A 14,207-nucleotide genomic window follows, 5' to 3' on the forward strand; every position below is an offset into this window, starting at 1 on the left:
TTTAGCCACCATGATGTCCTGATAAGACTAAAGTTGGCCAGAAGGGTCCCCACCACTAAGGTGGAGATTCGGTACAGAGTTCTGATCCCATGGAGGGCTGGATACCAGGTAATACATTAGATAGAATTCTGAAGTTGGAGTCAGTGCTGGGGGCTTTCCTCCCGGAGTGATTGGCAAGGCAATTATCTGGGCATCAAAGTGGGAACGCATTTGTCACTGGGCTAGCAAATCCTTAACTAGAGGAAGGAAAGTCAAGATGGTTAACATGGCCTTCCTCCCCTCCAGATGATTCTGAATGGGGAGCTCCATAGTCCCCACCATAAAGAGCTGTGAGAAAGTCAAACTAGAAGACAGAGGCTATCCAAGGTTTCAGTCACTTCCTCCCACACAAATCCAGAATGTCCTTCATTTCAATGTATTTGTTATATGTGTATAAATCCAATTTGTGTACACATTTTTAAAAGTATTACTTATTCCCTCTAGACACTTTGAGGAAAATATCAAACAGCATCCATCATTTCAGCAAAAATAACATTTTTAAAGATTTTTGTTGTTGCTGGTAGCATCTCCCCTTAGAGGGGCTTAGTAAGTATTTATTCAGTTAATGAATGAATGAATGAAGCTAGTGCTCAAAACACCTGTGCAGGAAGCAGGAGACTTGTGCTCAAGGGCTACAACCGTCATGTCTTATCTTTCCCACCGATGGCCCCTGAGCCATCAGGACAAAGAGACAGAGAAACACAGATGGAGGGCAGAAGCCACGATGTCTCTGGTCAGACCCACAGCAAGAGGGTACCACAAAGAGAACAGAGTCAACTAACCCACCCAGCTTCTTGGAGTATGGAGGTGGCAGAGAGGTACCACCTTTTAAAGCAGAGGACTCTGCTCTCTAGTGAACACAGCCCAGTCCACACTGGAAATCTCACCAAACACTGTAGCACCTCCTCCCTTGATTCAGGCCCAGGAAGTCGATGCCAGAAGAGCAGTAGGAAGGGAGAATTTTCCGGTTTTCCACCTCATTCTTCTCTTTTGACCCCCTGAGCCTTTCGGCCAAGTCTTTGGTCACGCACAGCTGCAGAGTTCTTGGTGAAGACAGAGAGCCACAGAGGTCAGGGTGGTCCTGCCTGCACACCGTGTGTACCTTCCCGGACACTACGTACCTGGAGCCAGTTCAGGGGTCACCCCCAGGAGTCTCTGACATTAGCCAAGATAGGTCTCTAGTCAACTCCAAAGCCATTTTCAAATGATGACAGCTATACTGTCCACATTAGCCTTGGACAGCCAGGAAAGAGTTCAGAATCCAAATAATATGGAAAAAGTAAAAACTCCTCACAAATTCTCATGTATCTCACTTGCCCCAAATTCCAGAGTTGATACGGAACCCAAGAATACTGCAAAACCCACCAACACCCACAAAATCTAGAAGATGCAAGCAATGCCTCATCCATTGCAGCAGCTGCTAATCTAAGCCATGTTTCCCTCTTTCCAAGCAAAACGACAGTCTGCAGCACCTGGTCCGTATTTATGCCCACATTGCTATTGCCAGCTGTTACTGGAGGGAAGAGGGCAGACAAAACGCAGAAAGGAAAAAGGAGCTGATTGTTTTTAACCTTCACCAGAATGAATGCCAGTTTCTCCCAGGTTGCTCAAGGCCAATGAGCTGAAAATCCAAACCAGAGAACTCATCTAATAAGTGGGGAATTGTGTCTTATGCTTCCATCTCCTTGGGAAAAAATAGAGTTATAAATACTGCACCCTCTACCAGAGAATGACATATAGGAAACACTCCTACTTTTATACAAAATCTATAAATTTGAGCCCATAGACTTAAAGCCTTTTCATGGGACTCCTATTCCTTATATTTAAAACCTGTTAGTCTCTTTCTCTCTCCATGAATAGTTACCCTTGAAAAAAAAGAGATTTATTTTACAGTGTGAGTTTTCTGTAACAGAGAACACAAATTTCTAGTGAAAACTAAACCTTTAAGGCCTGGCTGAGCCTTTAACAAAGGAAAAGATAAGTAGTCAAAGAATAGAAGGAATATGAAATATTTTTCAAAGGGGGAAGAGTGGATTATGTCAAAATTAAACAAAAAATAATAATAGAAGGGAAACAGTAAAAAGAGTATGGGAACATGGAAAAGAAGTAATAGTTAAAATAACCTACGATTAGACTTCATCCTTTTTACTAGCCTAATCATCGGCAGTTCCCAATGAAAAATACAGGCAAACTCAATGTTAAGAAACATCAAGACCAGTTAAATGGAAGTCCTGGGTACTTGACACAGATGAAGTGACCACAGTGACCTTACAACAGTACAAAGCAAATGCTTACAAGGGTTGGACTCTTGAAAGAAGACCCAGCCCGCTCTCCGGGATGGAGATGGGCAAGACTTCCTTCCGTCTCCATCTTTCGGCTCCAGCTCAGCTCTCGGCTGGACCTCCGGTGGGGTTTCCGGCTGCGCAGCCCCTGCAGCGCCCTCTGTCGGCAGGTCCCCGGAGGCCAAGCGAAGAGTAGCAGGAAGAGCGTGCTGCTGACACCGGCTGAAGCTGGACAACAGGCAGGAACTTGGAACTCAGCAAAGGGATCAGGAAAGGTGTCCTGAGAGCCCTCGTACGAAACACGGGAGGATGATACGAAGCTTATAGGACGCTCCAAGCTGTCAGTGGGCACCAAGCTAAAGTGAGTGCATGGTGGGAATAATTTCATAAAGCCTTGTTCTTGTACCCAGAGGAAGGGTAGAAGCGAGTAAGTGGTAGAGTCAGTACCATACAAGCAAGAGCCTGAATTTGGTGTGCAGAGGGTCTTCTATCACCTCTTCCACCTCCACACACTTTCCTCCAGGACAGTTCTTGGTCATCTGGTATAGACACATCGCTAAAGATGCTGAAAAAGATGCTGAAATTTCCAGTTCAGCTGAGTGGCCTATACATTCTAGACAAAAAGGGAACCCCTGCCAGCTGAACAAAGGCAGCACCGTTAACCTGCGTTGATAGTTCCCAGGTTTTACAGGATGGCATCTGTGCCTCCTTCATCCCTTTCTTCTCTAACAGCCCTGACACTAACCTGCCCAGTCAAAGCATCTCATGTCTGCAGACCCTTCCCGGTTGACCTCCACAAATCAGCCAAATATTCAAGATCAGTGCCTCCACTCAGACACGGTTTTTTCCCAAGAGGCAACAATTCCAGTAAACTCCAAACCTGCAAATATTTTTTTTTTCATGAAACCCACACCAATGGAGTGCAGTGTTCCTTTTTCAGGCTGCTTTTTTGGTGTCAGGGATCCCTTCGAGGGACCCAGCATCCAGTTACTGTATCCCAGGTCAGAATTGTTGACCTGAAACAAATGGACTGCCAGATATTTCTCCAGCAAAGATCATTTATTCAGGATCAGCAGAGGATTGCAACCACAGTTCAGGGTCTGCAACCACGGTGAGCCACTTGCACGTCCCCCTACAGCAAGGGCAGGAGAACACTTTATAGAGAGGATAAGGAAGTCGGAAGGGCTGTAGTAAACAAAGAGTCCATGGCTTTTCATTGGCTGAGTCCTTGCCAGGAAAGAAGAGGAGGTTTTCTTCTTCCTGTTGGGCTCTGCTATCACCACAGGGCGAGACAGCTCCCCTTTCTGGTTTCCTAACTCTATTGAATGTAGGTTTCTGTTTATTAATTTTTTATAGAATCAACTGCAACTGAGAAAGGCAGCAGCCAATCCAATAGGCAGCATGCCAGATGGCCTAGCATTTTTATATGTGCTTTGAGTTACCAAGTTCTATGTACCAGGAAGCCAAAATGGTGGGTGGGTGGGTGCTCTCGGAGCCCAGAACTACAGGTTTGAGTGTTCCCAGGCTGCAAAATCTCCCCATAGAAAACTATGGTCATTCAGCCCCATCTGCAGCTGACCAGTTAGTCCCAACTGAGCATCAAATTGTGAGAAACTTTAACGATGTCTCCTAGATTCCAAGGGAAAACTGGGCAGGGAGAAAAGAGAGACACCCTGAGAGGAAAGGGGGAATCCAGGTAAGAGCAGTTTTTTCCCCACTAGGATGGACTCCTGTCCTTCTTGCCAAGGAAGCCTACCCTTGAGGATTTCACCTTGTCATGCAGCCCATTCACGAGACTAAAGCACGGTTGCCTGCTACATAACTCCAGGAGAGCCATTTCCGTAGACTTCTGTGTGAATGGCGCCCTTGGAGTTGGTAACACATCAGCCCTGTTAATAAGGTCACAGGAATGTCTGGTGACCACACATCAGAAAGTATACCCTGCCTCGTACTACCATTCCTAAGATCTGTGTGTGGCCAAGGATATACCTGGTTAGCCCAAAGGGTTACTGTAACCCTCCCAGCCTCCTGACCAGCCATGAGTTTGAGCTCTACCCTTCTTTACTGTGAAATTGTGGGGTATCTCATGCTCCAATATCATGAAACCTGTTCATCTGTTACATCTTCTAAAATAGCCACCTGCCATTCATTTGTGGCTCTCACCTCCATCCAGTTTTAAAAGGTGATATTCAAAATCCTCTCCCTGACTGTAAAGGGTTCATTTAAAAGTCATGCTGAGATTGCATCCCCCCTCCACCCCACACTCTCAAAAACCTTACTCTTCATACATCAGACTGATCCCCCAGTATATCCTCACACTTCTTGTCACCTAATCTGGAAGAGGTTGGCTAATACCTAACAAGAGTACGTACTTCCCAGAAACACCTCTGGAACACCCTCTAGCAAGTCAAGAGCTGACTCAAGACATACGTAATCAGCACAGGATATGGGGAAGGGTCTCGGTATGGCCCTCTGCCTTCATGCTAGGACCCATACTTTCTACCTCTGGAGCTCTTCAATATGGTAGTCTGTCAGTCTACAGCCTTCTGGTTTGTGTCCTATCTCAGTTCCAGGCAACTCAGTCCTCCACCGTCTGACCAGCCATGACCCTCCCCTCCACTTGGACTGAAATGCAGAGACCCATCCCAGTAAGCCAGGATTTGGGACAAAAATATACGACAGAGAAGGCACTTGACTTTGCGGTCTGTATTTGGCCTTGGAGGATCTGTTGGGAACCCCCACCTCAGCCTGAATGCCCCAGGGCAGCTCCGAGACAGCTCAGCCCACTCCATCCAGGAGGGAGGACTGCTAAGAGGGCCAGCAGCTGTGCAATACTCCTGTTTCATTTCACATACACGTTAATCCTCTACGCTTCACTGGGCAGGGATTTTAAATTTTATTAGTCTTTTCAACGAACCAACATTTGGTTTTCTTGATCTTCTATATATATTTGTTTTCTGTGTAATTACTTTCTGCTCTTACTTTTATTTTTTATTATTTCCTTCCTTCTACTTTCCTTGGGTTTAATTTGTTTTCCTTTTTCTAACTTCTTGAGATGGATTCTTAGCTCATTGGTTTGGGGCTATTCTTCTTCTCTGTGTATGCATGTAAGGCCGTAAGTTTTCCCCTTAACAGTTTGTTTGGTTTTGCTTTGTTTTGGTAAAATCCTAAGTGAAGCACAAAACACACATAGAAAGGGGCATAAATTTAAATGCAGAGTTTAGGGATTTTCAGAAAGTGAACACATCCATGTACACAGCACCCAAATCAAGAAGCAGAGCCTAATTCACATGTCAACCTGTTCTGTTTGCCTCCTTCCTTCTCTCTGGGATCATTTTCCTCCTAACAGAAAGAGCTCCCTTTTAGTATTTCTTTTAGTGCAAGCTTACTGGTGATAAATCCTCTCTGTTTTTGTTTGTCTGAAAACATCACTATTTCACTTTCACTTTTGAGCAATGATTTCACGAGATACAGAGAATTCTAGGTTAGCTGTTCTTTTCTTCAGCACTTAGGAATGTCATTTCTCTGTCTTCTGAAAAATCAAGTTTAGTGTTTTTGTCTTTCCTTTGAAGATAATGTAGGTTTGGTTTTTTTGTTTTTTGTTTGTTTTTTACTCTGATGCTTTTAAGACTTTTCCCTTAGCCTTTGGATTTCAGGAGTTTAACTACGACATGCTTACAAGTGATTCCTGTTATTATCTAGGCTTGAAAATAAGTTATTGTCTCCTCAAAAGTTGCCTTTGCCCCACTCATTCCACTGTGTCCCTTATTCTCTCCTCTGTCCTTTCCATCCTCTTTTCTCTCTCTTTCTTCAACCTGGATATTTTCTTTTTTTTTTTTTTTTGTGGTACGCGGGCCTCTCACTGTTGTGGCCTCTCCCGTTGCGGAGCACAGGCTCCGGACGCGCAGGCTCAGTGGCCATGGCTCACGGGCCCAGCCACTCCGCGGCATGTGGGATCTTCCCGGACCGGGGCAGGAACCCGTGTCCCCTGCATCGGCAGGCGGACTCTCAACCACTGCGCCACTAGGGAAGCCTTGGATATTTTCAATCAACCTATGCTCCACTTTACTAACCCTCTTTCTGCTGTATCTGATCTGCAGCTAACCCCACGTATGGAGCTCTTAATTTCAACTCTTTGGTTCTTCAATAATTAAATCCCCATTTGATTCTTTTCTGTTGGTTCTAATTTTCTGGCAAAGTCTGCACTTCATTTTCTGCATGTATAAAATCATAGTTTCATTGAGGTCTTTGTCTAATGACTTCAATATCAGGATCCTAGTTCCATTTTCTTTCTTGCTTTTGGTCATTTGCTTCTGTCTCTTATCATACTTGGTGATTTTCAGTTGCCATAAACTGGATGTGGAATATTGTAGATACTTCGGCGATGGCATCTTCCCTCAGAAGATTTTGCTCTTCCCTCAGTGAGCTTGTTGGGGTGCTGGTGGCCTTGACCCAATAAGAGGATGAGCTTAGTGGAGTGAAGAACAGTCTTGGTAAGCCTCAGTCTCCCTTTAGCTCGCCCTCTTCCTAGAGATCCCTCTCCAGGTCTTTCATGGAGAGCCGAGGGTTTTCACCAGGGACCCTTCCGTGACTCTCCCTGCCAGGTCTCCTCAGCACCAAGAGACAGAAGATTTCGGCTCACTTTTCAGACGTTTTCATGATGCAGGATTCAGCAAATGTCTGAGGGGAAACCAGCTGGGTACTTGAGGTCTCTGGTCCTTCACTCTGGCCCCAGAGGGCCACAGCAGCTCTGCTGGTTTCCCTGCCAGCAGGACAAAGGGACTGCAGGTAATCAGCTCGTCTCACCAGTACTCCGTCGTCTAGAATTTGTGGTCCTTGTTGCTTCCATTATTCTGCAGTGCTTTAAATATTTTGTTTTTAAAAAAAGCTTATCTAGTTGGCAGCAGAAGCATTAATCTGCTACAATTACTCTATCCTAGCAGGAAGAGGAAGGCTCTAATTGCCTTTTAGCAAACACTCCACATGCGGTGATCCCAGAGAACAGAAACACTGTCTAGGGGGTGATAATAACCAGCACTGAAATAGGAAAAAAAAGCATTTATTGGATTGTTTTTGAGTTTGGATTTGGCCTTGTAACACCCAAAATAAGTACTTCCCATAAAGTAAAGTTCTAGCATCATTTCACATAGTGATTCATTTTCATCAATCTCCCACATTTGCTGTGGTACCATATTTGAAGCATTAACATAGGATTTATGCTGCTGTTCTAAATAGGAAATTAGTCAAATGATATACAGTTCTTGGTATTAAAAAGATGTACCAGTTAACACAATTGAAAAAAAGTTACAATTAACCATTTTTCATTCAAATAATCATAAGTTAGCTATTAGAGAAGCATGACTTTATCACATGGCAATTTTTATGTTAGGCAAATGTGGAATACCTAAAGATGCAAATATCTTCTCTGCTCATTCAAAATTTATGACTTTATTTTCTTCACTTATTTTCCAATTTTGTACAAAGTGAATATAATTAGTCCATAATACAGCTTTCTATATCATTTCTGGAAGTGCAGATCCAAGTAAGATTATATCTTTACCAAATTACAAAATTTTGACAAATCAATATGATATTCTCTAATATAATAAGGTGACTTTTTTCTGTTAGAGTCATATATTACTTTAATGAGAATTTTACTACAAAAGATATCATCTGAGAACCAAATAGAAACACCATGTCTTTCAGGGCTGTTTATAGGAGAGCAAAGTTTTTTTTGGTAAAACTTAATATGGTTTATACACCTATATAATGTTTTTCTTTTGAATGAGGTATTGGATTCAAGTTGCTGAGATTAAATGTAACGGAACAAACGTGTGTACAAGGTGACTGCTTCATTTTGGATTTGGTCTAAAACCAGGGCCCCCTGTGTGAGGAGCTTTAAAACTTTACCTTAATGAGATCTAGCAGGCAATATCAACTTTAAATTAAAATACCTTTCCAATGTTATATCTTTACATATGTAGTAGAATCTGCAATGTTAGATGCCTTGTCAATGCACTGACAAGTGCATTCCATTTGTTAAGAAGCCCTTCACCCTTCCTTTTGTTTTGATCAAAAGTCACAGCCTTTCTCTAAGCTGCTTATTTCTTAAAACCCATTTAATTCATATTTTTAAATAAAAAACCAAGTACAAGTGAACATACTGCCATGTAGGATAGACTGGGAGGACCTCAGGTTTTATACCATTAATGTTGATTATTTCTTTGAAAGAACTGCTCTTGCTGTTTCCTCTTACTGAAGCTAAATGTTCTTCAGACTCAAAAGTTAATTTATGTCTTATTATTGCATTGCTTCTTGATCTTTTTGATCATTTGAAGATATTGTACTTTCCATTACTCCTTCTAGATTACTACTGAAACTGTTTCTTTCACAGTGATGATAGCTTCTTGAGTTAAAATTGGGTTTCCTGGATTTTGAGGATGTGGTTTACATTTGTCTCCTGTCTATTTTGCAAATGAAAGATTCATAGACTTACGTTCATTGTTCTTGCTAAAGAATGTTACTTACATAGATAATTTGGTTCCTTTTACACAAATAAGTGATTCACAATGGAAGACATTTCGCTAATGCAGTGATCCATATGTCTGTCTAGTTTATCAACTCTGATCACACTTCTGTTCATGAGATTTGGGCATTTCTGCACTGCAGACATTGTAACATATGGATAGTTAAAAACTTGCTATGAAGTTCAGATGTTTGTGGTGCTTCAACCTGTGCAATGTCCAGATAGCAACAGGAGTAAGCACCTTATTCTTAACGAATACTTTTACCAGTTGCAGAATTCTCTGTTGACAGTTATTTTCTTTCGGCACTTTGAAGCTGTCATTCCTTTCCCTTCCATTGTTTCTGTTTATGTTGAGAAGTCATCTGTCAGTCTAACTGTTGCTCCTGTGAAGGTAACCTAGCTCTTTTCTTCATTGGCTGATGAAGTGATCATTTTTCTTCTTTTTTGAACTTTTACAGTGATGTCTGGTTGCTGTGTTCTTTCTGGATTCATAGGGCTTTTTGTATCTATAGCTTGATGTGTTTCATAACTTTTGGAGAATTTTTAACTTTAGCACCACTGTCTCTCTCTTCTCTTTTTGGATTACAATTTACAGGTATTTTAGACCACCCCCTAGTATCACATATGTTTATTATTTCTCTTCAATATTTTATATCCTTTTTCTCTGCATGCCTTATTCTGGATTTCTTTTTCTGACCTATGTTCCAGTTTCCTAAGCTTTCTCCTGTATTTTGTTAAATCTGCTTTAAACCCACCCATGGAGTACACTATTTCAAAATTGTAGTTTTACAGATCCAGAATTTTCTGTTTTGTTCTTTTATAGAGTCTTCATTATTTGCTGATATTTTCAATCTTATATTTTATTTCTTTGAATGCTTTAAATATATGATCATTAAAGCTTGTGTCTGATAACTCCGATATCTGAAAACCCTATAAGTCTATTTATAGTGCCTGGTCTTTCTATTGGTATTTTTACCAGTAGAAAAATACTCTGCATGTGCCTGATCAATTTTAGTTGAAAACTGGACACTGTAAATGAAAACTTATGGAGATAATTTGAGGCTTAGAATGGGTTCTTTTCCTGCTGAGAGGATCTGCATTTCCTTCTGGGCTATACCTAGCAATCCAGAATAACCTCAATTGAATTTCAAGACTTAAAATGATTTGAAGGGCCAGGGCTGGTGTATTTCTCTGGTATCTGTTCTGCTGTTCAGGGCTCCAACTTGAATTGTGAAGGACTTAGCAGAGTCCTCCTCTTTGGCAGGCTCTGAACTCTTTAAGTTTTTATCCCCTTAGCCCTGCAAGTCTGTCGAAAGTTCTTTTCACCTTCCCAGCCTCTCAGTGCATTTTTCTGGAATCAACACAGCCCCCCCACCAAGGGAAACAGCAGAAGTTTTCTTCTTCTGGATCTTGTCTTCAGTATTTTCCATTGTCTTGCTAGGTCTCTGATGTCCTCAGGCTAGGATTTCCAGTTTTAGGAGGAAACAATTACTGGATTCCTAATAAAATTTGAATTTGAGATAAACAGTGAATACTTTTTTTAGTTTTTTGTCCATTGTAATAATTGGGACAGACTTATACTGAAAACTTATTCCCTGTTTATCTGAAACTCAAATTTAAGTGGGTGTCCTGTATTTTATCCAGCAATCCTACTTCAGGCAGATTTATTTCCATATTTTTCCAGCTTGTCTAGATGTTCTCTGAATTACCTAGTACATCATCACTCAAAGTGGAAGTTCACTTTTGCTAGCCGGTCAACAATCTAGCATTATTAAAAAAATTTTTTTAGAGACAAATTACCAAATGAAAAGTTAATATGTTTGCTGAAATCCTAGCTGCCATGAACTACATGTGTGACCTTGTATAAGTGGCCTTACATTTTGGCCTCATTTTCCTTAGATGTAAAATAGGAATGATAGATGACATTTATTGAGGCCTTGTTATATGCCAAGTATTGTGCTAAGCACTTTTTTAAAAGGTTAATAATAATTACCTGTACTTCACAGGGATTTTGTGAGGGCCAAATTAGAAAATAGTATGAATGGTCTGGTGCATGCTAAGAGCTAATTAACTGTTAAGACCAATTTGTTATAATTTTTAAACTAAATCAAATATTATACTTACACCAGGGCTACTACCATCATTACATACTGATGTCTCAAGTGCTACAACAGGCCTACTAATCCCTAAAAAATGGAGAGGAAGAAAAACGATAGTTTTCTTGTTTCTTTAAGTGATACTATAAGTAAAGTGAAACAGTCTATACTTTCTGAATACATGCCCACCCAATAAAAATTATAGTTGTAAACACACAAATTTGTAGAGGTAGAAACTTCAGTATCATTCCGCTTTGTGAATGAGCTGGTCGCTCGTGCCCAAATCTGAAAACAAATCATGTGCCAGGCAAAAGCAACCAAAATGTGATAAGGAGATCTATTGCAGGTCCACCATTAATCCACGAGATTTTAAGATGTCAACCTCTTCCTCTGGAAGGGCAAGGACTACACCCATTGGTGAGTGGAGTATGGGCTGGATTTCAACCCCCTACTCACCCCTTGGTTGGACAGCTTTATGTAGGACATGCCTGAACAACTATACAAGACAGTTCTGTTGACGGTAAATGAATATACGATGAAGAAGGGCAGCTCTTATGTGTTGACTACTTCATGCATACTAGGCTTCACCCATTATTCCATTTGCTGTGTACAACAGCCATACATGAAACAATACATACAAAGCTGGCAATGGTATCACCATTCTACATTAAATCTAAGACCCAGAGAGTCTATATAACTTACTCTGTTAATGACGGGCAAGTCAAGAACTGGACTTACATCAATTTGTTCCCACATTCCTACTCTTTCCTTAGATCACTGTGCCTTCCTAAACTTCTGTTACTACATACATAATGACTCAAATAAACAATAAAAACTATTATAACAGAGATGCCTTGTGTTCAGACTTTGAGGGGATTTTTGAATTATTATCATTTTAACTAGAAAAGCAGAGGAAGATAGAACTACCTACCACAGGTCTCCTTAGATGAAGTATCTGAAATAATAACCCACAACCCTCTAATATTTCTTGGCCTTTGAACCTTGATACTTTTCTCAGAGGCAGCAGTAATAGCGAAAATGTAGCAATGTCTTTATCTATACTTGAATCTATTCCAAAAGTCATGTAATATTAGGCCATAGAAAATTCTCTGTGAAGAATTAGGACCCACCAGGACACTGTACCTGCTCCTGGGTTAACAGTAAGGCAGTGGAGTCAATCAAATGAAACCAGTAGTTCATCAGTCATTTTTTAACAGGCATTTATAGAGAATCCCTACGCTACATGACACCAGAAATATAAAGATAAATAATATTTAGTCTCCTTCTTCTGCAAAAACTCAGTGTGGGGCTAATCAAACAGACCAGTTGAATGTAACTGTCACCAAAGCAGCGTGGAGTTTTGCGAGGTGAAGTAATCTTAATCCATACGACAAATCGCTTGTATATTATATTTTTGCATGTGTTTTAACATTTGTGGGTGACTTCCCTTCAGAGCCCATCCCTAAATAAGAAATTTTAAATAATTTAATATCTCTTTCAAGACTAAATAGGGAATCATTTTAAATTACAGTTTATAATATAATTACAATTATTTAGATTAAATAAAAGGAAGATCCATTAATAATCAAGTTGCTAAATACTGGAACAGACTCTTAAAAAGCTTAGGAAAAAAAATACAACCTTTGCCAGTGATTTTGCAGAAAAAGATTACGATACTTTGAAGGTTTCCATGCATTCTTGGCTCTAAACATGAACTGACCTGCTCACCTAGCAAAAGGATTCAGTACAAGACTGTCTATAATTTCCCTGACATTTTTTACTCCAAGGCACTGGGATAATTTTCTTTGACAGGAAAGCTAGTACTGCCTTTCCAGGATACCTGGTATATATAATTTCCTTCTGTGCAACTAAACTTGAGGTGAGGTCATTCGGCCCCTCCATGCCGATCTCACTGGCACCTACAGGCAGAGTAACTCGTATTCTGAACTGCACTGACTCGGTGTGGTTACCTGGCCATATAGCTCGCTGCTCATGGTCCCCGCATGATCCCTAACCTACAAGATACCTGCCTCTCAGGCTGAGACAGTAGTAGATCTAGATCTGTAGACCTAATGTGGGGTGCCTTGGAGAATATGGAACTAAGTTATAAGATTGTCCACCAAGAGCTTAAAAGGCAATCACAGATATGCAAAATCACTGCAGGGAAAGAATGAAGGGAGGAAACAAAAAGTACTGATATATGTAAAGTAAGAATATGTCCACTAAAAGGTAAACACCCAGACATCATCCAGGCAGTGGGAAGTCTTAACAACTACAATTCAATAGATTAAAAAAAAAAACCTAAATACAAATGTCTAATTAAAATCTGATAAACCATGTTTAATCTCACTAGTAAATAAATGATATAAAAATGAGATGCTATCTTAGAGATGATCAGAGTTACATTTTCTGGTGGAAGTACACAGCGCTTTTTGGAAAGCAGTTTGGCCACAGGAAGGGAGAATCCTTAAAATAGTCCTATCTTCTAAGGAAGAATATTGCAATTCTCGTATCATTTATATGATATATAGAAAGAAACCTTTCCACGTTAGCTAGGTTTAGGTTCAACTACATATAATAGAAAATCCAAAATAACAACAGCAAACAACATAACTGTGATCTACGAGCAAGGCTACAAAACGTAGTTCTTTATCTGGGCATTACCACCCAAAATAAAATTGAGATTCAGTCATTAAGGAGGAAAGGGAGAATGAGTTTTGATAGAGAAGTAGCAATTTTTGCTCCATTATCCTAGAGAGCAAACTTGAACTTAAAAATAATTTTCAAAAAGACATTAATTTTAAGGGAAAAATCCCAAATTTCCAAGATCAGGGAAGTATTTCCAAGTTACAGATTGATTCAATGATTCCATAGAACAAGCAATGTTATTTACAAAGTTTGGAATTAGTAGTTGAAAATGCTTATTTAATAATGTTGATTTCAAAAAAAGATTAAAATTCATTATTAAAGTTCATACACTCAAGTATGCAAAAAAAAACCCGTAGAAGATTTTTTATACTTTTCTGCATTGTCCATATTTTCCGTAATGAACATTAAAATGCTTGCTAAGAAAATTGTAGACATTAGTTATAAAAACATTATAATTGGAAACAAATTCCCACATTTGAGAACCAGGACCTCTAACTGGAGATTCCTCATGTTGTTCCAAACAAAATTAATGTAAGGGACTAAGACAAAGCCTGGTAAATTTTTCAAATTTAAAGAAGAACATGCTATAAACAGTAAATTGGGAAAAGGAGGTCA

General features: G+C 40.2%; 1 protein-coding gene across 3 annotated transcripts in view; it reads left to right on the plus strand.

Annotated features, from left to right (window-relative positions):
- HECW1 (HECT, C2 and WW domain containing E3 ubiquitin protein ligase 1) overlaps positions 1 to 14,207 on the plus strand; it is a gene marked incomplete at both ends in the record, with an annotated part of 479,237 nt that overhangs the window by 246,334 nt on the left and 218,696 nt on the right. The gene's annotated exons all lie outside the window — the stretch shown is intronic.

The sequence above is a fragment of the Grampus griseus genome (assembly GCF_964374135.1).
Source record: "Grampus griseus genome assembly, chromosome: 9".
Taxonomy (NCBI): domain Eukaryota; kingdom Metazoa; phylum Chordata; class Mammalia; order Artiodactyla; family Delphinidae; genus Grampus; species Grampus griseus.